At 39.9% G+C, this 26,415-nt stretch overlaps 1 protein-coding gene across 4 annotated transcripts in view; it reads left to right on the top strand.

Moving 5' to 3' along the window:
* The window catches only part of GABRG3 (gamma-aminobutyric acid type A receptor subunit gamma3), a 694,245-nt gene that overhangs the window by 257,757 nt on the left and 410,073 nt on the right, over positions 1 to 26,415 (top strand). Inside the window, exon 1 of one of the 4 annotated variants that reach the window (XM_072795390.1) lies at positions 25,589 to 25,710. The exons of the other annotated variants lie outside the window; for them this stretch is intronic. The gene's annotated coding sequence lies outside the window, so the exon portion shown is untranslated. Of the gene's footprint in view, positions 1 to 25,588; positions 25,711 to 26,415 lie in introns of those variants that run through there. 4 annotated transcript variants of the gene reach the window in all.

Raw genomic sequence — 26,415 nt, 5'->3', positions numbered from 1 at the left:
CTAGGAATAGGTCCCATAATCCTGTTTCAGTGGGCTACCACTGTCATTCTCTGTTGAGTTACCACCAAATCTGGTGCAGTCTTTAAGTAGATGGGCCAGCCCGCCTTCTGTTTCTCACTCAGTACCATCTGTCACATGGTCAGAGCTAAACCAGCATTATACAATGGTTGGGTTATTGCTCATCCCACTGGACTCAAAAGGCAAGGCAAAGAACTAAAGTATAATTCCAGAAAATAGCACATATATCCAAGAAATAAAGTATGAGTATTTCTCAACATTCAATATTGGTGCAAGATAAATCCTGTCTTAATTTTTGTACTTGAGCTATTTGGTCACATAAAGTTCTGGCATATGGCTCTAATCACATCATTATCATTAAGAACAAGCTAAACATTCAAATCAGTGATCTATTGAATATTTGATGATACCAGTAATAACACCTAAAAAGAGAAGGATTTTAAGTGAGAAGGAAGTAAAGAAGAAGAATGGCTTCTGTAGATCTTGGAGAAAGAAAAGGCCATCTGACCCTCAGGGACCTGTGTGTTAGTCATTAAGAACACCATTGAAACAATGAACTGTCACAACTTTGAGGATGGATTGACAAGTCTATGTTCTGGGTGGTTGGGTGGTATGTAGAGTTTGGGACACATATTGTCTCTTTGGAAGGAGTAACATCATAGAATTTAATTAAATGGCTGCAATAACTAGAGATAACACATAAGGTAGAATATTCGGGACATTTGACAGATGTGACATGTGGGTTGTAAAAGTGACAGTGACTTCTGGTTTTTCAAGTAGACACGTTTGGTGTGAAGGTCAGAAGAAATGCTTGAATCTGAATGTCCTGGACTATAGGTGACAGCCATCATCATCAGGGTTTCTTAGAGTCATGTGCTATGCTCCTCAGAGGTTTCTTCCCAACATGGTCCAACATAGACCCAAGGACCAAAACCAGAGACCTGTCATACAAAAGCAGGGCTGAGAGGCTTTAGGTCAGTCAGCTGTTACTCATTCATTAGGAAAGAAGCTTCAAGATTTCTACTCCAGATCTTACCATGTGCACCTGCTGAGGCTGTCATGGAACCCATTCCAAGACCAGCCATGGAGCCTACTGTACCCCAAGACCGGGGCACCACAGGGAGTTCAGGTGTCTGCACCAATGTTAGCATCTCACACCAACACCAACTCAGCCTGGCCATGAAAACTATTACTCTCAGAAGTTTCCTACCAGTAAATAAGACATATCCTTTAAGTGTCTATCAGTGTGAATTGGTTGTAGACCCAGGCTTGACATGCAGAGGAAATATTCTCAGCAGGTAGTGAAGAAGCCACAATATCTGTGGTGGGCAGCAGTCAAATGACAAGAGCAGCTCATACCAGCAGACATGTTTTTATTTTTTTCAGACGGTATAATAACTAGTTTTTGTCTCATTCTCCGTGGTCGGAGGAAAGTGAAATTTGGTATTCTATAAGACCACAGAATTTTAAATGAGTCCACCTATGCCACACTGATGAAAGATAAAGCATCTTCTGAGACTTTTGGATAGCATAAATATCCTGTTAAGTGGACAGCTGCCCCTTGCTGGAGTGTCTCTTCCATAGTGTTCTGCTTACATGCATACTGGTAAATGTGATGATTGCACCTCTGTGTTCTTGGGGGCACTTTGCAATGAATATGGTAGCAAAAGGAAGGCAGTGGGATGGAAAATGCCTAGAGCCTTATGCATGGATATAATGGTAAGGCACTTACTTACATGAGCTTTATTGAAATCAAAGATTAGTCAAGTTTCACTACCAAATAATCAGAGCATGAGGGTAGACTTTGGCTTTAATGCCAACTAACATTGAACTGGAGGTACCTGGCCCTACATGTTAGGGCATCAGGTTCTCTGGGAGCAGGGTGTGTATCTGGACACCTGTAGGCTAGAGGGGTTGTTGCAAGATATCTCTTTGCTGAAAGGCACACATTGATACTGAAGCCCACTTTCCTAATATGTCTTTCATGTCACCATGATTACAAAATCTGAACACATAGATTCACACATGCATGTCTTATCTACTCCACATCAGCCTCATGCCTTAAACCCAGCTCAGGGCTATGTCTTTAGTGTTTATTGGGCTTGGCACTGTCTTTTCCCAGATCTTGTTGGATCGCTTCTCCCTTCCTCAAAGAGCCCTTCCCTAATAATCCCTCCTCTCTGAGGCTTGGTCCTGCTTACTTTCACTGAGGTCATAGTGTGACCCCTGGACACACAGCAGCATTCTGTTGTCCTCCCCCAGGAAGATTAACTACAAACTTCTGCATCCCAATCACCTTCAACTGTATGACAGCATGAGCTCAATGACACATGTTGCTTGGGCAAATACAATATTAATTAAAGAATGTGCCTTTAAAAGAAATTACCTGAATTATCACTCAAACCCTTTCTACTCAACTTGCAAAACCTTTTACCAGACACTGTGGAGGAGGAATAGCACAAAGAAAGAACCGATGCCTCATTTGGCAAACCATCCAGAAAGAAGTGTCTGCATAATTCCATTTGGTTCATTAAGGTAATGACATTTTTGTAATTTGTGGAAGCTGAGCAGGTTAAGAGTCAAAGGACAAAGAGGAGCTGGGAGTCTCAGATCTGACCTTCAGTGACCTTTAAAATGCTGAAGTTCATAAGGAGAAGCAGATGGTAGTCTGGCACAGGCTGCCCTGGACAGGGGTGTTACCATGTGTACACCCAGTTTCCTCACTTTTCTGTCCTTTCCGTCTTCTCTGCTTCTTTGCCTCCTTTCCACACTCACACAAACCGCCCCCCAACCACACACACACCACCACCACCACAGTTGTTTCACTTCCATTGGCCTGATTGGGCACTTCCAAGTTAAAGAACAGGAATGCCTTGTCCAAGGAGTCTTTGTGCAGCAGCCACACTCCCCCATCTTTACTGCAGGGAGGACCATCTGTCTTCTTTTGCCCTGAAAGCTACTCTTTGTTCCTGGCCTTGCAGCATAAGCTTTGCTTGCCTTCAGATCTGTGCTGTCCAGTACATAACCACTGGTTACAAGAGGCTATTGACATTTACAATAGTGAAAAGTAAACATAGTTCAAATTTTGCTTCCTCAGTGGCACTGGCCACATTTGAAGTGCTAAATAGTCACACATTTTATATGAACACTTCTAGCGTCACAGAAAGTTCCACTCTAGATAGTGCCCATGAGCAGAGCTAAATATTTTATCACATTTTCCTAGACTGTCAAGTTATAAGGTAGAAACAGTGCAAATTCAAAGGCTGCGCAGAGTGCCAAGGAAGTGGAGGGCTGCTGCAGAGCCCCTCCGGCCAAAGACACTGTTCCTGTTAACTGCCCCCCAATGTTGGAGCCCACTGCTCTTCATGTTTCTCTTTGCATCCCGTCCTTGCTTCCCAGTCTTGCCTTCAGGAGACCTAGGGGGATCTGAACCTTCAGGCACACTTTAAAAACCAGACACCACCTGCCAGATGCTCTGGCCATTCTCTTCTATCCAGCTTCACTGTTTGGTTCACTCCTGCAGGGGGAGAGAGCTCTGAAGTGAATTGACAAGCCATGTCTGTTTTCTAGCATATTCTATCCCCTGTATAGTAGTTACTAGAAAGATAAACACTCTCATATTGATTCTCCTCTTGCTGTTCTTAAGTGCTAAATCTTTTCCTGTTTTGTATGAACATTTCTAGCATTGCAGAAGGTTCTTCTCTAGACACTTTTGCATTCCTGATTTCCAAGGTGATGACCAGTGAGGGTTTCTTTTGGGTACAAGATGGAGAGTGTGCCTTCAGAGACAGTGACATACCTCTGCCTTCCATTCTTTTCAAAGCAAAGAGAATAAGGAACATTTGGAAAATGTAGAATATTTGGAAAGTAAAATCTTTTTATGTGTTTGCTTGCATTTTTGTTTTCTTTCATTGGTTGATTTTAAAAGAACTGTTCTTAATGAATATAAGTTTTGACTTGAACCAAATGCTACAGATAAACTGCAGTGCTTCTTAAAGAAATCCTAATAAAATATTAAATATGATATAGTAAGCCATAAATCATTTGACGGTCTTTTTTTCATAACTCATAATTTGTGTGAGGTTTTTACTTATTCAAAGTATATATTTCTTTCTCTAGTTCACAAAAGTGATTCTGTAGGAGAGTCTAGTCCAGAATAACCTGAGAGGAAGTCAAGGGCTCAGATGAAAAGCAAAATGCAGACAGAATTGACTGCAGGCTTTTTTTTCCCTGTGTCCCAGCCACCCCCCTTTCCCCCCACCATCCCGGCCCTCTCCTATCACTACCCCTGCCTGCCTGGGCCTGATCCTAAGGATCCTTGTTGCTAACAGATGTGACCACCCCTGCAAGGCTGCTCAGCATCAGCCTTGTGAGAGTTTGTGTGGATACACCCTGCCAGGGCTTTGAGGGCTGAAGCCTGCAAATCCAGTAGAGATGAGTCTCCTTGAAAAAGATGCATGCTGAGGAAATTAATAATTGCTAAAGTGAGAATTGCAGTCTCCCTCCCTTTCTCTAGTGCCCTGTCATGGGTGATGTAACACTGGCTATTCAGTCCGTGGGTATAGAAGATGATTAGTAAGAGAACAGAGAGTGGCTGCTGAGACGGAGCTTCTCTGTGCTCTCTGCTGCTAGTCACTCCTTCCTGCCTTTGGGTTTCTGTTTATCTGGCCTGGTGGCTTCCAGGCTCCTTGGAACTAGGTGCCACTTCCATCATCATGGGCCAGCCCAGGCCTGGCTTCCTTGGATCCTAGCCAGCCCCAGACCTTAGGCTGGGTAGTCACTCTATCAACACTACTTCCTTAGCTTCCAAGGGGCATGGACCCTAGGTGAAAAGCCTGTATCCTACAGGTATTAAGCACTTAACAAAGATAAGCTTGTCCTAGGTCAAGGAAATCATACCTGCCTCTATCTCCCCCTTTGCCAGGGGCAACTCATGCCATCTGCTTTGTGGGCAAACCAATTGGGTTTCTGAGGAATTTGTACACATTTCTTAAACCCCCAAGGACTCTGCAACAGTGGAAACTAAATGCACGGGCAGGATCAAGTGGGGCAGATTCTTTCAGATGAGAAAATTTGACTCTGAGAGGGGACCCTTCTGACACCAGGCCTGACACCAGGCAGCACACAAAGAATACTAATCTGAAAGAGATTTCTGAGATAATCCAATGCCATCATCTATGGATAAAGAAACTCAGGAATTGAAAGGTCCACATCCAGAGGATTTCATTATAAATAATAGCACAGCACACTGCCTAACAGTTTATAATTTTAATCAGTAATCATTTGTATGTCTCCAACAGAGGCTTTGTGCTAATCTGGCCATGTGTCTTCAGGGACTGTGACATTTGCTTTCGCATAGAAGCCCGTTTGCTTTTACTGAACTAGAGCTTGGGCCCCGACACTGGCTTTGGTGCTTAGATGGTTTTGAGGTCGTATTGTTGGGTTATTTCTTCATTGCTTAACACTGTAGACACACACACTGAATACTTGCTCTGGTAGTTTCACTGAACTAACATAAAACAGTTCTGAAGTATCGTTGATCTGATCACAGGGCTCCTGGGCTCACTCATGGGATGTTTGCCTGTCGGCAAGAAAGAACTTTCTGGGAAGGAGACATTGCAAAGATGTCATGTATCAAAATGTAGACTGCTGTATTTCTAAATAGATGGGGTTAGGTATTTAGGGAAATGACTGATGTTTTAGTGAGAATGTCCAGAGTAGTGCTCTCCTGGGTGCTACAAGGGGCACAACAAGGTGAATTGCCCTGGAGCCCTCTGCCCCTTCCTTGGCCTGACCTCTCCTGGCCTGCCAGGGATGGCTTATGCTCCTTCCTCACTTGGTGCTAACTACCCACCCAGCTGGCCAATTTGTCACCTCCAAGGCTTTGAGAAATCCCCATGAGATAAAACTCCCCAGAGAGTTTCTTGGCCCAATGTGTTGCTGATTCCTTTTGCTCTTTGGTTAGCACATTTTTGAAGGCAGAAGCCTCCCTCTGGAGTATGTTTCCTTTGAAAAGACCCTGAAGAGACTGGCCTCTGGTCTTGGTGCTGTTATCCGTAAGTTCACAGCACAAAGTGGCCCAGGCACCTGGAGTCGTTGTTCAATACTTCAGGTGTCACCCCTGGTGGGAAAGGCAGAGACTCTCTTCTGATCTCGCTGACAGACCCTGGGCTTTGGACTCAATCTCCTGCAGTGCCATGGGTGTTGTCTTTTATGATATAAAGGAATGGAAAGGAATTATTCTCATTCTACCATGAGCTAGATTTTGGTTCTTTTATTCTCAGCTTCTCAGAATAGCTCAGTGTTACTTTGGGGAGAGAAATAAATGACCAGCTGGTGATATTTTAAATTTCCTGCTTTAAATAGAGTCATTCTCAAAGGTTGTGTCATTCTCCAATTGACTTCTTTTCCAGCATAATTCAAAAAGTAATCTAATGTGTTGCTTGAAATTAATTTTCCAAATTACTTACTATAATCAGCTTGATTTGGAAAATCTTAGGGCATCTGTGAAGAATCTTGTTTTGCTACAGTTCTAGAATTCTTCTAATAACTGCAGAGACATTGCCCCAGAACTGGAGGTGACAGTGCAATTGCCTGGCTCTCAGCTACTCAGTGCATTAACAGGTACCCAGGCACATATTGTCAGGTGGAGATAAAAGCTCAGGGAGGAAGGACCTGGACAAGAGGACCGGCAAAAGATAATCACTTTTAACTAATTCTCTGGCATCAGAGATTGTCAGGTGGAGATAAAAGCTCAGGGAGGAAGGACCCGGACAAGAGGACAAGAGTGAGGAGGCAGGTTGGGTCAGGAGGGGTCTCTGCAAGAGGCCACATTCAAGCAGAGACCAGATGAAGGCAGGGGTATGCAGACAGACTTCACAGGAGCAGAAAAGGCAAGGGACCTAAAATGGAAAGGAGCTCAATGTGTCACAGATCTGAGAGAAGGCAAAGTGACCTGAGCACAGCAGAGGGACACTGTAAGATGGAGCACATCACATGCGAGGGTTCTTGAATGTTTTTCTGAGTAAGTTTCCAAGTCACTTTCATCAAGGAAATTGCACTGTCTGGTTTTAAGGATATTCTCCATAGTGCTGTGCTCTGTGGATTAGGTTGCAGTAGGAGAGAAGCAGAGCTCATGTTGCAGGTACAGGTAATCTAGCACTCTTAGAGAGCTGGGATGAAAGGTGAGCTGCCTGGCTGCTCTGACTCAGGCAGGAAGCACACACAGAGCTACCAGGGGCCCACCTGGGCCAGACACTGGCCACTATACCCAGGGACACTTTTGACCGCTTGTCCAGGCTCACAGCTACATGGGGAGCATCTCTGGCTTCTCAGGGCTGCCCCTCGGTACATGTGACCTAACTGGTTACTCCAGCATGGAATAAGGAATGGGTTGCATTCTTCCCACACAAGCTAGTCCCCTGAGCAAACTTTTGATTGACAGAAGCAGGATCCTGCAGATCCATCCCTCTACCTCTTCCCCAATGGACAGAGCTTCCTCCTGGGAAATACCCCGTGGAAACAAGAGCCAGGAGCTTCAGACACCGCAGTGTGGCTGGCAGTCCGTGTTGGCACCTTTTGTCTGTCTCCTCTCTTTCCTTGCCTCTTCCCGCCCCCTTACAGACCAGTAGCTTCAGGAACCTTTGCTGTCTGCAGCTTTGGGGAAGCCAGACCACTACAATGATCAACTCAGATGCCAGACTACTCATGCCTTGCTTGGCTTGTCAAAAATCCAGATAATGAAATTAAAATCTCCAGGTCATGGGGTGCCTGGGTGGCTCAGTTATTTGAGCATCTGCCTTTAGCTCAAGTCATGATCCTCGAGTTCTGGGACAGAGCTCCGCATCGGGTTCCCTGATCAGTGGGGAGTCTGCTCTCTCTCTCCCTCTTCTCCTCTCCGCCTCCCCTCCTTCCGTCCCCACCCCCATGCTTGTGCTCTCTCATTCACTCTATCTCTCAAATAAATGAATTAAATCTTTTAAAAAATCTCCAGGTCAATAACATAGTAACTAGTAAGAGTATATGTGCCATAAAAACAGTTCACGAATGGGAGCTTTCAAATCATAAACTGGTATGCAGCTCAGGGAGCACGACCTTCTAAAATGGCTTATGAAGTAAAAAGGCAGAAATTGTTTAACATTTACAATGACTAGATAATATAGTGGGGTTTCTAGATGCCAGAGAATTAGTTAAAAGTGATTATCTTATGCCATTTTTAGAAAGATGACTTGTTTCTGTTATTATCTGAGCTGTTTATAAGAAATAACCTAAGTTAAGTTTTGCCTATGTTCATAAAATATTAGATTTAGTTTTGCTTACCTGGTTTAAATGGTTTTGTCTGATCAGAATTTTGAGGTTTGGTCTTGATTTTGCTTTGTCCTCTTGGGTTACTTATGTATTAAACTGAATTAAATGGGTGCTGGCATGCTGCCTGTTTTCACACATTACTGCTTCATTTCAGACTGTATCTTTAGGTGATAAGGAGGACATAAAATCTTTTCAAATTGAAGTTTCTATTTCATTTTCATATTTTTTTAAGAAATGTATTAGTGATCTATTATACCTCCTTCTTTAGAATTCTGCTATACGTAGTATTATCATAAATTAGGCTCCTCCAAGCAGGTCACTTGGCCGTTGCATTAATCCCCCTGAGAAGCATTTGGTGACCTAGCCAGTAAGCACCAAAGGACAGAGACAGGTGGGAATCGAGGTCTGGTACCTTCAAGGAAGAGGTTCTGGGGCTACACAGCACCCCTTTTCCTCAGTGGCTCTTAGATGCCAAACTTCCCCTGAAACTGAACGTACATTGGTTACTTTTTGTGGGTTATTAGTGAGCCTGGAAGGCAGAATAATGGTCCCTCCTCCCTCCAACAAATATCTGCATCTCCTAGAACCTGTGAGTATTCTATGTTAAAAGGCAAAAAGGACTTTGCAGATACGATTAAATCGATAGTCTTGAGATAGGAAGATGATCCTGTATTACTGGGTGGGCCTCATATAATCATAAAGCTACTTACAAGAGAGAGGCAGGAGGGCGTGGCAGGAAGGAGGTGTGAGGACCCAGGTCCAAGGAATGTGGATGGCCTCTGAAAGCTAGAAAAGGAAGTAATATATTCTTCTTGGAGCCTTCAGAAAGAAGGCAACTCTGCAGACCCACATTAAATTTCTGGCCTTCAAGACAAGATAATAAATTTGTGTTGTTTTAAGCTAAATCTGTGGTGATTTGTCAAAGCAATGGTAACAACTAATATAATGATACAATACACTGTAACTAATACAATACAATGTTTTTTCAATTTCTACAAAATCATAATTTCAGCTGGTCACATCGTACTGTGTTCAAGGACTTTTCATCTCAACAGAAGAATATTTAGAATACTATGTGAAACATTAGGGTATCTATTTACCTATATCTCTCTCTATATGCCATTTGACTCAAACTATTAATCAGTTTTCTACTGTTTTTTTTTGTTAATAAAGTAGTTCAAAAAGAAAAAGTTTATTTATATTTTAAATAAAGCTTATTGTCAATGGTTTAAATGACAGACTTGCACTGTGCATTCCATACGATTTTCTTTTTATTTTTTGTATATTTTTTATTGGAGTTCGGTTTGCCAACATATAGCATAACACCCAGTGCTCATCCTATCAAGTGCCTCCCTCAGGGCCTGTCACCCAGTCACCCCATCCCCCTACCCGCCTCCCTTTCCACCACCCCTCGTTCGTTTCCCAGAGTTGTTCTGTCATCCTCACTGATATTTCCCACTCATTTTCTCTCCTTTCCCCTTTATTCCCTTTCACTATTCTTTATATTCCCCAAATGAATGAGACCATATAATGTTTGTCCTTCTCCAATTTACTTACTTCACTCAGCATAGTACCCTCCATTTCTATCCGTGTTGAAGCAAATAGTGGGTATTTGTCATTTCTAATGACTGATATTCCATTGTATATACAGACCACATCTTCTTTATTCATTCATCTTTTGATAGACACAGAGACTCCTTCCACAGCTTGGCTATTGTGGACATTGCTGCTATGGACATTGGGGTGCAGGTGTCCTGCCATTTCACTGCATGTGTATCTTTGGGGTAAATCCCCAGCAGTGCAATTGCTGGGTCATAGGGTAGCTCTATTTTTAACTCTGAGGAACCTCCACACAGTTTTCCAGAATGGCTGCACCAGTTCACATTCCCACCAACCGTGCAAGAGGGTTCCCCTTTCTCCACATCCTCTCCAACATATGTTGTTTCCTGTCTTGTGAATTTTCCCCATTCTCACTGGTGTGAGGTGGTATCTCATTGTGGTTTTGATTTCTATTTCCCTGATGGCAAGTGATGCAGAGCATTTTCTCATGTGCTTGTTGGCCATGTCTATGTCTTCCTCAGTGAGATTTCTGTTTATGTCTTTTGCCCATTTCATGATTGGATTGTTTCTTTGCTGTTGAGTTTAATGAGTTCTTTATAGATCTTGGATACTAGCCGTTTATCTGATATGCCATTTGCAAATATCTTCTTCCATTCTGTAGGTTGTCTTTAGTTTTGTTGACTGCTTCATTTGATGCACAGAAACTTTTTATCCTGATTAAGTCCCAATAATTGATTTTTGCTTTTGTTTTCTTTGCCTTCCTAGATGTGTCTTGCAAGGAGTTGCTGTGGCCAAGTTCAACAAGGGTATTGCCTGTGTTCTCCTCTAGGATTTTGATGGATTCTTGTCTCACATTTAGATCTTTCATCTATTTTGAGTTTATCTTTGTGTCTGGTGAAAGAGAGTGGTCTAGTTTCATTCTTCTGCATGTGGATGTCCAGTTTTCCCAGCACCATTTATTGAAGAGACTGTCCTTTTTCCAGTGGATAGTCTTTCCTGCTTTGTTGAATATTAGTTGACCATGAATTGAGGGCCCATTTCTGGGTTCTCTATTCTGTTCCATTGATCTATGTGTCTGTTTTTGTGCCAGTACCACACTGTCTTGAACCACAGCTTTGTAGTACAACCTGAAATCTGGCTGTGATGTGATGCCCCCTGCCCTGGTTTTCTTTTTTAATATTCCCCTGGCTATTCGGGGTCTTTTCTGATTCCACACAAATCTTAAGATGATTTGTTCCAACTCTCTGAAGAAAGTCCATGGTATTTTGATAGGGATTGCATTAAATGTGTAAATAGTGCTGGATATTATTGAGATTTTCACAATATTAATTCTGCCAATCCATAAGCATGGTATATTTTTCCATCTCTTTGTGTCTTCCTCAATTTCTTTCAGAAGTGTTTATAGTTTTTAGGGGATAGATCCTTTTTACCTCTTTGGTTAGGTTTATACCTAGGTATCTTATGCTTTTGGGTGCGATTGTAAATGGGATTGCTCCTTAATTTCTCTTTTTGCAGTCCCATTGTTAGTGTATAGAAATGCCACTGATTTCTGTGCATTGATTTGTATCCTGCCACACTGCCGAATTGCTGTGTGAGTTACAGCAATCTTGGGGTGGAGTCCTTCCGGTTTTCTATGTAGAGTATCATGTCATCTGCAACGAGGGAGAGTTTGATCTTTTCTTTGCCAATTTGAATGCCTTTTATTTCTTTTTGTTGCCTGATTGCTGAGACTAGGACTTCTAGTACTGTGTTGAATAGCAGTGCTGAGAGTGGACATTCCTGTAGTGTTCCTGATCTTAGGGGAAAGAGTCCCAGTGTTTCCCCATTGAGAATGACATTTGCTGTGGGCTTTTGTAGATGGCTTTTAAGATGCTGAGGAATGTTCCCTCTATCCCTACACTCTGAAGAGTTTTGATCAGGAATAGATGCTGTATTTTGTCAAATGCTTTCTCTGCATCCATTGAGAGGGTCATACGGTTCTTGTTTTTTCTCTTGTTGATATGATCTATCACGTTGATTACTTTACAAGTGTTGAACCAGCATTGCATCCTGAGGATAAATCCCACTTGGTCATGGTGAATAGTCTTCTTAATGTATTGTTGGATCCTTTTGGCTAGTATCTTATTAATAATTTTGCATCTGTGTTCATAAGGGATATGGGTCTACAATTCCTTTTGGTGGGGTCTTTGATTTTGGAATTAAGGTGATGCTGGCCTCATAAAACGAGTTTGGAAGTATTCTGTCCCTTTCTATCTTTTGGAACAGCTTTAGTAGAATAAGTGTGGTTTCTTCTTTAAATATTTGATAGAATTCCCCCTGGGAAGCTATCTGGCCCTGGACTTTGGTGTCTTGGAAGGTTTTTGAGGACTGCTTCAATTTTCTCCCTGGTTATCGGCCTGTTCAGGTTTTCTATTTCTTCCTGTTCCAGTTTTGGTAGTTTGTGGTTTTCCAGAAATGCATCCATTTCTTCTAGATTGCATACTTTATTGGCATATAGCTGCTCATAATAAGTTTTTAAAATTGTTTGTATTTCCTTGGTATTGGTGGTGATCTCTCCTTTTTCATTCATGATTTTATTAATTTACATATTTTCATTTTTGTTTTAATAAGACTGGCTAATGGTTTATCTATCTTTTTAATTCTTTCAAAGAATCAACTCCTGGTTTTGTTGATCTGTTCTACAGTTCTTCTAGTCTCTATTTCATTGAGTTCTGCTTGAATCTTTATCATCTCTCTTCTTCTGCTTGGTGTAGGTTTTATTTGCTGTTCTTTCTCCAGTTCCTTTAGTTGCGAGGTTAGCTTGTGTATTTTGAGTTTTTTACAATTTTTGAGGGATGCTTGTATTGCAATGCATTTCCCTCTCAGGACTGCTTTCACTGTATAGCAAACATTTTGAATGGTTGTATCTTCATTTTCATTAGTTTCCATGAATCTTTTTAATTCTTCTCTAATTTCCTGGTTGAGCCTTTCACATTTTAGCAGGATGCTCTTTAAACTCCACGTGTTTGAGTTTATTCCAAATTTCTTCTGATTGAGTTCAAGTTTCAAAGCATTATGGTCTGAAAATATGCAGGGGACGATCCCAACCTTTTGGTATCAATTGAGACCTGATTTGTGACCCAGTATGTGGTCTATTCTGGAGGAAGTTCCATGTGCACTTGAGAAGAATGTGTATTCAGTTGCATTTGGAAGTAAAGTTCTGTAAATATCTGTGAAATCCATATGGTCCAGTGTATCAATTAAAGCTCTTCTTTCTTTGGGGATGTTGTGCTTAGAAGACCTGTCATTTGTAGAAAGTGTCATGTTGACGTCTCCCAGTATTAGTGTATTATTATCTAAGTATGCCTTTACTTTGGTTATTAATTGATTGATATACTTTGCAGCTCCCCCTGTAGGGGCATAAAATTCATGATTGTTAGGTCCTCTTGTTGGATAGATCCTTTAAGTATGATATAGTGTCCCTCTTCATCTCTTACTACAGTCTTTGGGATACATTTTAATTTATCTTATATGAGGATTGCTACCCCAGCTTTCTTTTGAGGAACATTTGAATGGTAAATCATTCTCCAGCCTTACATTTTCAGGCTGTAGGTGTCCTTAGTTCTAAAATGAGTCTCTTGTAGACAGCAGATAGATGGGTCTTGCTTTTTTATCCACTTTGAAACCCTGTGTCTTTTGATGGGATCATTAAGTCCATTCACGTTCAGAGTTACTATCGAAAGATATGAATTAGTTTCATTATGATACCTATTCAGTCCCTGTTTTGTGAATTATTTCTTTGGGCTTCCTCTTTCTTTCACAGAGTCTTCCTTAATATTTCTTGTAGAGCTGGTTTGGTGGTCACATATTCTTTCAGTTTCTGCCTATCTTGAAGCTCTTTATCTCTCCTTCTTATTGAATGAGAGCTTTGCTAGATAAAGTATTCTTGGCTGCATGTTCTTCTCATTTAGGACCCTGAATATATCCTGCCAGCCCTTCTGGCCTGCCAGGTCTCTGTGGAGAGGTCTGCTATTAATATAATATTTCTCCCCATATAAGTTAGTGGTCTGTTGTCTCTTGCTACCTTAAGGACTTTTTCTTTATCTCTGGAACTTGCAAGTTTCACTATTAAATGTCGAGGTGTTGATTGGTTTTATTGATTTTAGGGAGGAACTCTCTATCTCCTGGATCTGTATGCTTGTTTCCCTCCCCAAATTAGGGAAGTTCTCAGCTATGAGTTGTTCAAATATGCATTCTGGTCCTCTGCCCCTCTCGACGCCCTCTGGAACCCCAATTTAACATAGATTTTTCCTTCTGAGACTGTCATTTATTTCCCTTAACCTTTCCTCATGAGCTTTTAATTGTTTTTCTCTTTCCTCAACTTCCTTCCTTCCCATCAACTTGTCTTCTATGACACTCACCCTTTCTTCTTCCTCACTAACCCTCATTGTTAGGACCTCCAGTTTGGATTGCATCTCATTTAATGGATTTTTAATTTCTGCCTGATTAGATCTAAATTTTGCAGTCATGAATTCTTTGAATCCTTTATGCTTTTTTTCCAGAGCCACCAGTAGCTTTATAATTGTGCTTCTGAATTGGCTTTCTGACATCGAATTATAATTCAAATTATGTAACTCTGTAGCAGAGAGTACGGTTTCTGATTCTTTGCTTTGTGGTGAGTTCTTCTTTCTAGTCATTTTGCTCAGTGCTGAGTGTCTAAAAATGAGTTGGACTTGTTAGAAGCACAAACCCTGCTCTCTGTAGCATTTCAGCTGTTCTCTCTTTAATCTCAGATCAAATTCATAGGTTTTTAGAATGATTTGAAAGTTATCTAGGTAATTTGGTGGGGACAGGTGACTTGTGGACCTTACTCTTCTGCCATCTTACCTTGCTCCAGTTGTTGTTGTTTTTAAGTCAGGAATAGATATATTTTGATAAATTCTTTTTTTGTATCTATTGATATGATTACACTCTTTTCATCTTAATATGGCGAATTGCATTAATTAACTTTCAGCTGTTAAATCAACAACCTTACATTCTGGATTAAACATCACTTAGTAATGCTGCATTTTCCTTTTTATGTATTGTTAGGTTTACTATACTAAAAGTGTCCTTAAAATTTGTGCATGTATTTCCATGAGGAATATTGCTGTGTAATTTTCTTGTAACATCTTTTTCTTGTTTTAACACTAAGGTAATCCTGGATCATATAATGAATTCGTAAGTATTCCCTTCTTTGCAGTTTTCTGAAAGATGTGTATAAGAGATTTGGTTTCATTTTCTACTTACATGTTTTAAAGTCACCAGTGAGGGCAGCCCCGGTGGCACTGCAGTTTAGTGCCACCTACAGCCCAGGGCGTGATCCTGAGACCCTGGATCAAGTCCCATGTCAGGATCTCTGTATGGTGCCTGCTTTTCCCTCTGCCTGTGTCTCTGCCTCTCTCTCTCTTTCTCTCTCTCTCTCTCTGTCTCTATGAATAAATAAATAAAATATTTTTAAAAAATAAATTCACCAGTGAATCTATCTGGGCCTGGAGGTTTGCTTTTGCTTTTGTTATTGTTTAATAGGAATGATTTCTAATTGAAAATTCAATTTCAAAATAGATGCAGGGATATTCCTATTAACTATTTATTCACTTAAATTTGGAAGTTTTTGTCTTTTATGGAATTTTCTCGTTTCATGTCAGATGTCAATTTATTGGCAGAAAGTTGTTTGTAATCTTACTTTATTTTCCTTTTAACAGAAATAGAATTTGTGGTGATATTACTTCTCTCATTTTTTATTCAACTGTGTCTTCTCTTTTTCCTGAATAGTCTGGCTACAAGTTCATCAATTTTATTAATTTCCAAGAACTAGTTTTGATTTAAATGATATTTTCTCTTGTTTTCTGTTTTTAAATTTTATTTTATTAATTTCCATCTTGAACTTTATATTTATTTTTTCTACTGCAAAGTGAGGACTAAAAAACATGAGGATGTTAATTTGCTCTTCTTTTACAGGTTTCTTAAGGCAGAAGCTAAGGTAATTTATATGAGATCTTTCTTCCAACATCATCTTTAGTACAATAAACTTTTTGCAATAAGAAATTAATTTAGTAAAATAAATAATAAAAGACAATTCTGCTTTAGATGTACCTTACATCTTTGCTCTGTTATATTTTCACTCTTATTCATTTTAAATATTTTCTCCCAGTCTATTTCTCTTCTTTAGTGTTCTGTTCTCCAAACTGTAGCCCACTAGGTTTTCCAGGCTCTCAGCTTCATCTCCTCAACACAAGGGTTACCTTCAATGCCCTGAGGCCTGGAAACCCTTTTAAGGCAGGACAACCATAGGGGTCACATCTTTTGATTCCCTTTCCTAGGGAACCATCCACTTATGCCCAGTTTCTTACAAATACTGGAAGGATAGAAATATCTTCACTTATGCCGCCTTCCAGCATTCGTGGTCTCTCTCCTGGGCTACTGCAATGCCTATTCTTCTGCCCCTCACACAAACAGATTACCCAACCTTCCTCTTCCTGCCAGAGCAACATCTATCTCCTAGAATCCCTCTATGTCCTCCCCCATGACTTTAATGTAAAACCTAAATATCTTTAATTTGGAACCAAGACTTTTTTTTCTTTTTTTTTAAAGTAGGCCCCATGCCCAGTATGGAGTCCAAGGCAGGGATTGAAATCAGGACCCTGAGATCAAGACCTGAGCCAAAATCAAGAGCCATGTACTTGACCAAGTCACCCATGTGGCCCAAGCCAATACTTTTCTTGGTCTTGTATTTTTAAATTTTGTATGCTTCATTCTGGTCCTCCCTCTGGCTCCTTTAACCCTGCACACCATTGCCTGATCCAACAGTCCAAAGCCACTCGGAGTTCTTATAACCCTGTTCTCATGCACATGCTATCATCTTCCAGGAATGCCCTCTGGCTCTAGCTGTCTTTAGGAAATCCCAACACTTTGTTTAAGCATCAGCTTAAAGTTGTATTCTCTAATAACAATTCTTACATCTGTCACTATCTTCAATGTTCTCCCTTTTATGTTTATACTGCATTTTGTACAACCTCACTCCCAGCAAGCATCATATTTATTTATTTATTTTTAAATATTTTATTTATTTATTTGAGAGAGAGAGAGAGAGAAAGAGAGAGAGAGAGGCAGAGACACAGGCAGAGGGAGGAGCAGGCTCCATGCAGGGAGCCTGACGTGGGACTCGATCCCGGGTCTCCAGGATTATGCCCTGGGCTAAAGGTGGCGCTAAACCATTGAGCCACTGGGGGCTTCCCACAAGCATCATATTTAAATAAATTTTTGCATGTCTATCTTGCTAAAACTATCTGAAGGTCTCAAAGAGTTTTGTCACTCATAGTTCACCTTTAATGTCCCAGGCCCCGTGCAGTCCTGATGTTGATAAGTAGTGAATATAGCTAAAGACTGAAAGAAGAGTTCAGCACAAAATTGACCTGAGGATGATATGTCATAAAACATCACTGGAGGTTTGGAAGATGTGATAGGTAATTGAAAGATCTTTTATCATTTATTTTCTGATTCATGTGAGAGCCTGAGGGACAGATGAAGAGACACAGAGACATTTCTGGCAGAAAAGCCAAACACAACTCAAAGGTCTTCCCTACAGGGCTACAAAACTGGGTCCAGATGTCAGAACCAGCAATTTCAGTAGGTAGCTCAGACAGGACAGTGCTGACTGTGTGGAAGAGCTTTTCACCCCATCCTCTCATTCAACGTAGTGACTGGAGGACCTCACTCACCAGGGAAAGAGAGTCAGAGAGCTTAACTCCCTAAGTTTAATGTTTCTCCTCTCTGCTCAGGCTCTATCTCAGTATTCACAGCACATAAAATAGTAGTACAAAAACAAATAAAAATAGTCACCACCATGACCCTGAATTTCCTCTATCAATTTTTCTCGGGATGGCTCCTGACTACTTACATCCTAGAAGAATAGCTCAGTTAGTCTATTTCCCTTATCTGTTTTGGTATTAGGTAATGGATTCAAGGTACATCATCTATACATGGTATTTTCCCTCTTAATCTGCCTGGTTATAATTTCTGTGTTGAACGAGCAAGGCTGCATGGCCAGATGCCAACAGGTAGAGTGAAACAAAGTTGGGATGGCTAAGTTCCATGTCCACACCAACATTTGTGTTTTAAAGATAAAAGAAAAATTCAAATACTAGGCATCCAAGTACATCCTCTTCATGGCCTTGTCTTCTTGCAAAAGAGATGTTTCTATATATTAAGCCCAAACACATATCATTAAGCCCATTAATCATATATATTAAGCCCAAACACATATCATTCATAATATTAGTAGAAAATGTATTCATTTTTCTTTTTTTGTTTGTTTTTTTTTTGTATTCATTTTTCTAAAAATTATCTCTTTATTTCATTTTTTTATACTGATCTATATCACTTCTATTTTGGATGCTATCTGGAATACTCATTATTTTTTCCTGACTATAGCTTCCTTTCAGATGATGGATTTTTAAATTTCTATGAATCTTGGGTAGTAAGAATCTTTCACTATAAGTAGTAATGGAAGTATTCAAATTTAAATGTTTCAAAATAATTTCCCTTGCCTTTATGGTTATAGTTAATATGATACTTAATATTAGTATTAATGATATATTTTTTAAGACACTTGGATATTTTTATTCACATGTTTGCTGAGTGTCATATATTAGGACTTGTGCTATGACATGTGCCAGGTATTGGAGGTAGAGGTAAATGGAGCCCAGGTCTCAACTTTGGTGAGGCAACAACCAAGAGGGTTGGGAAAAAGTTGGGGTGGCAACATCTCAGCCAAACAATATGATGATACCTGAGTACTGGAGAGGGGTAAGTTTTAGTTTCATTTGGGAGAAAGGGTGCTTCATAAGGATTTTTTCTGCATATTTTCTTTTTTTTTCCCTAGAAAGTAACTGGTAGGTATACAACCAACCACCAGTCACAAACATGGCAAGAAAGTAAGACACTCTCCGTAATTCTCTGCTAGCAACTGTACATCAGAGTAGGCATGTGTAGGTGGCCAGGGGACCCTTCTGGGTGATGTACTTTACAGGGTGTGATGCAGACACCTGCTGCATCCTAAAAGATCAAGTGCAAAGAGAGATAGGGCAAAGGACATATGCAGGCTCCAAGAAGATCTTGAGGAATAAAACCCATGTAAGCTTTGCTAGTAAAGTCTGCCTTTTTAGATCACATTAACTAGGTTTGAAATTTCCACCTACCTTTAATGAGTATGGTTCAATTTACATAAGGATCCCTGGTGTATATTATGAAAGACCTCTGTAAAGAGATATGTCCATGATTATATCTAGTCTAAGCCCTTCAAAAGCTTTTTTTCCCTCTGAACATCTGGATGCTGAATCAGGGCTGAATCATGCTCCTGAAGACAAGGGAGGAGACCAATTAGAGCAGCTGGGACCCATGGTGGTATAGGATCTCAGCCACCAATGTGACAGGTGGTGAGGCGTGTTTCAGACTTCTTCAGGAGAAAGGGTGCTTCATAAGACTGCATGTTTTCTTTTTCTCCTTTAGGAAAGTAACAGAAGAAACTGGCTGTTCGACTATCCAAAATAGAATTAGGGCAAGTGAATTTTTAGACATTGCAATTTTAATATTTTGCTGAAACATATACTCTGCAGCGAGGGTTAAAAGAGGTTTTTTTGTTTTGTTTTGTTTTGTTTTGTTTGTTTGTTTTTGTATAGCACCAGATAGTAAGTATTTTAGGCCAAGTCTTGCAACTACTCACCTCTGCAGTTGTGCAAAAGCAGCCAGCCACAAACCACATGTAACTAATGGGGCATGACTGTGTTCTGATACAACTTAGTTTACAAAAATAGATGGTGTGCTAGAGTTTAGCCCATGGGCCATTATTTTGCTGATCTTTGATTCTTGTTCTGCAATGATAAAAAAAAAAGAAAAAGAAAGAGGTATGTCCCCTAAATCCAAAATAACATTATCTGTTGGTGCTTTTTGATTCTTGAAAGACATTTTTTGGAGTAACTGTACATATCTTAGTTCAATTATGTGTTTAATACCTATACTTTGTGCTGATAAATTGCATCAATAGGTTCTAGGCTATATTTCTGAAATAAAGAAAGCAAATAGTAAAGAACTTAAAACACATAGAAGCTTATTTTATTTCTCTTTCATGTAATGCTTTGCCTTGAGCCATCAGGACTGTGAGATGACTCCATGTAATTAATTACTCAAGGGCCCAAGTTCCTTGCATATTTGGATTCATCATATGCAAGGGTATTATGATATTCTGCATGATTAAAGTGAGGCTACCATCTGCATTTCCTTAGTATCAGGAAAAAGGGCAGCTTAGAGAAGGGAGCTAATGGCCCAAGACACAGAAGCTGGATGAGCTGCTTCCATTCCATTGGTGAGAAAATGGTAGCCCCTTCAAACTGTGCTGCACAGAAGATTGGGAAGTGAGGTCAGCCTGGAACCAACTACCAGTGGGGCCATTGTAGACATAAGAGATTCTTTTTTATTTTTTTATATTTTTAAGATTTTTTAAAATTTATTCATTCATGAGAGATGCACAGAGAGAGAGAGAGAGAGACAGAGACAGAGAGAGAGAGAGAGAGGAGAGAGAGACAGGCAGAGGGAGAAGCAGGCTCCATGCAGGGAGCCCGATGTGGGACTCAATCCCGGGACTTAAGGATCACACCCTGGGCCAAAGGCAAATGTTAAATCACTGAGCCACCCAGGCATCCCGACATGAGAGATTCTGAAGGACAACTGGAGTTATCTGCCAAGTATATGGATACTTGAATGCAAAGAAGAGAAAGGGATTTTCTGCTTCGTTCACTGCTGTTATATTAGAGCATCATGGCATCAACGTAATTCATACTTGGTTGCATGAATAAGCATGTCCTCCTGATACAAACCTAAACATCATATTCCCCAGGCCTTCTTAATTAACTAGTTTATTAGTTACCTATTGCTGCACAACAAATTGCTCCCAAACATAGTAGCTTATGAAAACATTTAGTGTCTCACAATTTCTAAGGATCAGGAATTCATGAGGGCCTTAGCTTAGTGAGTCTGGCTCCAAGTCCATCAAAGTTTACAGCCAAGAAGTCCACTGAAAGTTCACCCAAGAGAGGACCATCTTCCAAGTTCACACACATGGCTGCTGGCCTGGGGCCTCATTTCTTACCAAGTGGCTATCTCCATATGCTGCCTGAGCATCTTTACAACATGGTGGCCAGCTTGCCCCAGAGGATGAGACCCAAGAAAGGCCAAATCCAAGATGACAGCCACAGTCATTTATAATACAGTACTTCTGCCATATTGGTCACACAGACTAGTCTTGATAAAATGTGGGAGGGGACTACACAAGGCTGTGAATAATTAATGACAAGGATCGTTAGGGTCCATTTTGGTGTCTGTTTTCTGCTTCCAGTCCTATGTCAAAAAGTACCACCTATCACATATTGGCATGAAGTCTAGAACACCTTCTGAGACATGCTAGGGCTATGCAATGAGTTAAATGTGGTTGGTCAATGAGAAAAGTTTGCCTGTGGAAACATCTGAGAAATGCTGAATTTAGCAAAGTAAAACTTTTGGTTTGCTTTGTAATTTCAGGGTTTTCTGGAGACTTTGATACACTAAAATTCCTTATGAACCATAGAAGTTTTGGCATATGGTGGGCATTGTAACCTTAAGTTATTAGACCGTGGACACCTTTTTCATGGAATGTCTATTAACATTTCATAGAAATTATTTCACAATGAAAGATTCAGAGAAAGGCTGCTTGGAGAAAGAGACATAAACACTGCAAGAGGACACAGCCTCAGCTCCATGTCAAAGAGAGAGTAATTATCTGAAGTGACAATTCATGTGCATTACATGGTTCATTTACTCGTCCTGCTTGTCAGCTATTGAAAGAATGTGGCACTGGCCCTCAAAGAATTGTCTAACTCCTCCCGTCATCCTCACTTATTTACTATCCTTCCTTCTGCCTTTATCTTTCTTCTCGTCCTTTCTTCTATAAACAAATATTATACATGCATAGTGCTTAGCTTATATAGCACCCTTCTTGAAACAACACAGCAGTTAATCACAAGTACTGTGTTCATTAAAAAACAAATTAGTCCTAAAGGCCACTATCCTTTTATCAAAGTGTTGTACATTTCTTGAATTACTAAAATGTTTGTGGTGGATGTGAAGACAGAAACTGTAGAAATGCCGAGTGTTATGTCTAACAAAGGCAAGAGGATAGAGTAAGTGCGGCAATAAACTCAATGTTTCCTGAACTTGGGCCACAGTGTGCTGCACCAACACAGTGAATCTGTTTATCTGTGACCTCTGGGATATGGCAGTAGGAAAACAAGGATTCTACCCTTCAGTGCAAGCATTGGTGAACTCAGTCATGCATATTAGAGTAATGGATGTTAGGTAGATTTGTGGTCTATGCATTTTAAGAGTCCCTGGGTTGTCCTCAAGTAACCTTGAGCTTTTGACTTCTATTTGATTGTTATTAATCAAAGTCTCCTTGTTATTCCTAAAGCTACCTAAGCTATGCACTGTTTCCCCCTCTGGGTGGTAGGACTAGATTTGTATATAATAAATATTTTTAAAATCTTAAAATGAGATTTTCATATTAAACATTTTATTGACATAGAGCTTTGTAACTGGTCCGATTGAGTCAGTGAACCTTTATGGACTGCATGGAGAAAGACGTGTTCTATGAGCAAAGTCCAGGAAAGTCCATCCCTCCATTGGACTGGGATACTTGCCTCAATCTGCACCAAACAGACCTGCCAAGTCTGTTCCCACCAGGATTGGGTTGAATTTCTGATAGTTCCCAATGATCTTCACTCTTCTGCCTGTTGAGACATAAGAGAAAATATATTTCTTACAAACGCTACCAGGTAAATGATTAATTGTCCTCAGTGTGTGATCAGGTTTTAGTATCACTTCTTTATGACAAATGGAAAATCCCTGAATATTTAAATCAGGTCATCTTTCAAATGTTTTAATTAGCCACTGATTTCTGTGATTGCAAGGCTGAAGAGGACCCTCATGGTATCATTTTTTAGTGAGAGCAAATGATGAGAACAGAGATGTCAGAGAAAGTAGGGAGTTGAGACTGGAGTGGTGGAGACATCAAGTTGGATGATAATGACCTTCGGCCAGCTTCTGCCCACCCCAGATCATGGTTTTTACATCTGCCAATGATGCAGATGACCCTGCTGGATTGTAGGGCTTGTGGACATAAATAAGACCTCCCAAATGTGATCAAGCAGAGGCCCTTCAGAGGTTGCTATAGCAAGGAAATTAGCCACCATGACTTGGATTTGACAGAGACTCCAAAGAGGGCAGTGAGTTGGGAGAGCTTTATAGTGGAAAAAGTGATAGCTTAAGGCATGCCGTGATTGGAGGTTTGTTGGCATGTGGAAACTGGAGTCAGGCTAATTAAATTTGGGTATCCTATGTGATTGGTTTGGGGAGTATATTTGGCTTTCTCTGGTTGGTCCTGAGTTAGAAGTGTGGGCAAAATTTAAGGAATCTGGTAGTAATCCACCAAGTCCTGACCATTCTCAGCCAATGGCTGCTGCAGTTGAGTTTATTTTTTAAAAATATTTTATTTATCCATTCATGAGAGACAGAGAGAGAGAAAGAGAAAAAGAGAGAGAGAGAGAGAGAGAGAGAGAGGCAGAGACACAGGCAGAGGGAAAAGCAGGCTCCATGCAGGGAACCTGACATGGGACTCAATCCTAGGTCTCCAGGATCAGGTTCTGGGCTGAAGGTGGTGCTAAACCACTTAGCCACCTGGGCTGCCCTGCAGTTGAGTTTAGCTTGCTGAACTGTTTAGCTGCAGATATTGTGATGCAGAGTTTTATTGTCATATGTGGTCTGGCTGTGCTCTGCTGATATGCTCATTCTTTCACAATGAGATTAAATGAGATGTCACCAAGTACCCAGCACAGACCTTGATGCATGGTAAATCTTTCAATGAACCATACTATAATTTTTAAATATTAAGAAACAAATAAGACTGGGCTTAATTACCAAAAGGCTTGAATATGGGAATGATGAAAATTTTGTTTGAAGAATTTTTGTCCTACAATGCTATGCATAATTGATTAAAGGTAGAAGGGTGGCATGATTCAGGCCTGCATGACCATGCTGGTGGTAACGTCTCAGAGTAGAAAATGCCTGCTCCATACAACGGATTAAAGTATAAGAAAATTCTTCTGAAAAAATAAAGAAGAATCAGGGTCTGAATCCAGATTGTGAGAAATGTATTTTTTACATCCCTGTGTAGATGTCATTCCATGCCCTTGGAATCCCTAATTTTGCTGGGGTTGAACCAGTATTTCTATTCAATGCGTCACCCATAGCCCCCAGGTAAAATAGAAACAAAGTATGGTAGTTGACTGGGTATTTGAGAGAAGTTTGTAGTTTGTTTAGATGAAAAATAGGAAAATATCAAACCTCAGCAATTAATAAGGTGCTCACGAACGGGAAAGTCAGGATGAGGTGAGCCTCTGAAACTGAGGACTGAGGTCATTGACTATAGCAGGTAAGAAGGCTTCCCGTTTGATGAGGGTTAAGGAGGATGCAGATCTAGGTTCAGACCAACAAGAAATCAAAGAAGTTCCCTGCAATTTCTTTCTGTCCTTTTTTCTTGGTGAAGTCCAGCAAAAAGTTTTATGAGAAGGAAACAGAGTAAATGAAATGTTTACAGAAAAAGATATCTGTGAATGATTATGGGTAAGTATGACAAACGATCACCTGTTATTTCGAAGCGTTCTTGTTCTTATCTACATTGTTCATTGTTTTTATTTTTTCCTAATCACCATGTAGTATTGCAGGGTATGGACATTTGAGTACAAACTAGTTCATACTGTATAATTATGAAGACAGAGATTGTAATTAGTCACCATAAATTCCTTGACGGCTTCTAAGAATCAGTCCCAGTGTTAACTGGAGGAGACTGATAGTATAATTAGTGGGATCAGTTGAAAAATATTCAGACTTTCATTGTTCCAGGACAACTCATATAATGATCTATTGATAGCCCGTCATTCGTTTGTATAATGCATTTAACCTTTTCCTCCTATTTTCTGCTTTACAAAACTAGTTTTAAATATTCCAAAAGACTTCCATTTTAATTTCCGTAATTCTGTGTAATTGTAACAACTTACTATTGTTAAGAAATAATAAGAAATACAATTATTTTTATTTTTTAGCTTTTCATTTTAAGGTTATTATAGATTAAGAGGAAATCACAAAAATAGTACAGAAAGGAACTCTTTATCCCATTTTCCCCAGAGGAAACACTATTCATAACTTTCGGACAGTATCAAAACCAGGACATTGGCACTGGTACAATCCACAGACTTTATTCACATTTTACCCAGTTCTACATGCACTCATTGGGTGTGTCTGTATGGTTCTAAGAAATTTTGTTACAAGGTAGGTGCCTGTAATTACCACCACAGTAAACATATAGGATTGCTCCCTTACCAAAATGATGCCTTTAGATCTGCTTTGCTTGATAGCCATACCCATCCCCAACCCCATTTGTAGTTGCTGGAAACCACTAATCTGTTTTCCAAGGACATTTTATGAAGGAGATCTCACAGAATGTAACTTTTGGGATTGCCTCCCCCCTTCATCAAAATTCCCTTGAGATTCATCCATTGTTTGTATGGATAGTTTGTTTCTTTGTATTTCTGACTAGTATCTCATGGTATGAATGTACCACAGTTTGTTTAAACTTTCATTCATTGAAGGACATTTGAATGATTTGCAAACTTCAACTGCTAGAAAGAAAGCTGCTGTGAACATTCTTGTACTGATTTTTAGGTGAGCCTAAATTTTTCTTTCTCTGTAATAAAAGCCCACAAGTTTGATTTCTGGATAATATAGTAATATGTTTAGCTTATTTATTTATTCTTTTTTTTTTTTAAAAAAGCTACCAAACTATTTCCCAGAGTGGCTGTATTATTTTACATTCCACCAGTAATGTATGAGATATCTAGTTTCTCTACACCTTCTCCAGCATTTGGTGCTGTTATTATTTTCTTTATTCTTGTCATTTTAGCTATTTTAATAGGTGTGTTGATATCTTATCATGGCTTTAATTTGCCTTTCTCTAGTGGTTAATGATATTGAACATTTTACTATATGTTTATTTGCCATCTAATCTCCTCTTTAGTGAAATACCATGTTACTGTTTTTTGTCTGTTTTCTAATTGGATTGTACTGTTGAGTTTTGAGAGTTCTTCATGTATTCTAGATAGGGGTCCTTTGTCAGATACACAGTTGGCAAAAATTTTCTCTAAATCTATAGACTGTGTTTCCATTCTCTGAGCAGGGCTTTGTGAAACAAAAGTTTTTAATTTTGATGAAGTCCCATTTATTGATTTTTTTGTTGTTGTTCTTTATGGATCAAACTTTTCGTGTCAACTTTTCATCTTGCTATAGGTCTTGAAGATTTTCCTCTTGTGTTTTATTTTAATAGTTTTTGTAGTTTCACATTTTGCTTTTAAACCTATGATCAATTTTTAA

The sequence above is a fragment of the Canis lupus genome, chromosome 2 (assembly GCF_048164855.1).
Source record: "Canis lupus baileyi chromosome 2, mCanLup2.hap1, whole genome shotgun sequence".
In the NCBI taxonomy this organism is placed as follows: Eukaryota; Metazoa; Chordata; class Mammalia; order Carnivora; family Canidae; genus Canis; species Canis lupus.
Note: the sequence above shows the minus strand (reverse complement) of the source record. Positions and strands in the feature narration are given on the sequence as shown.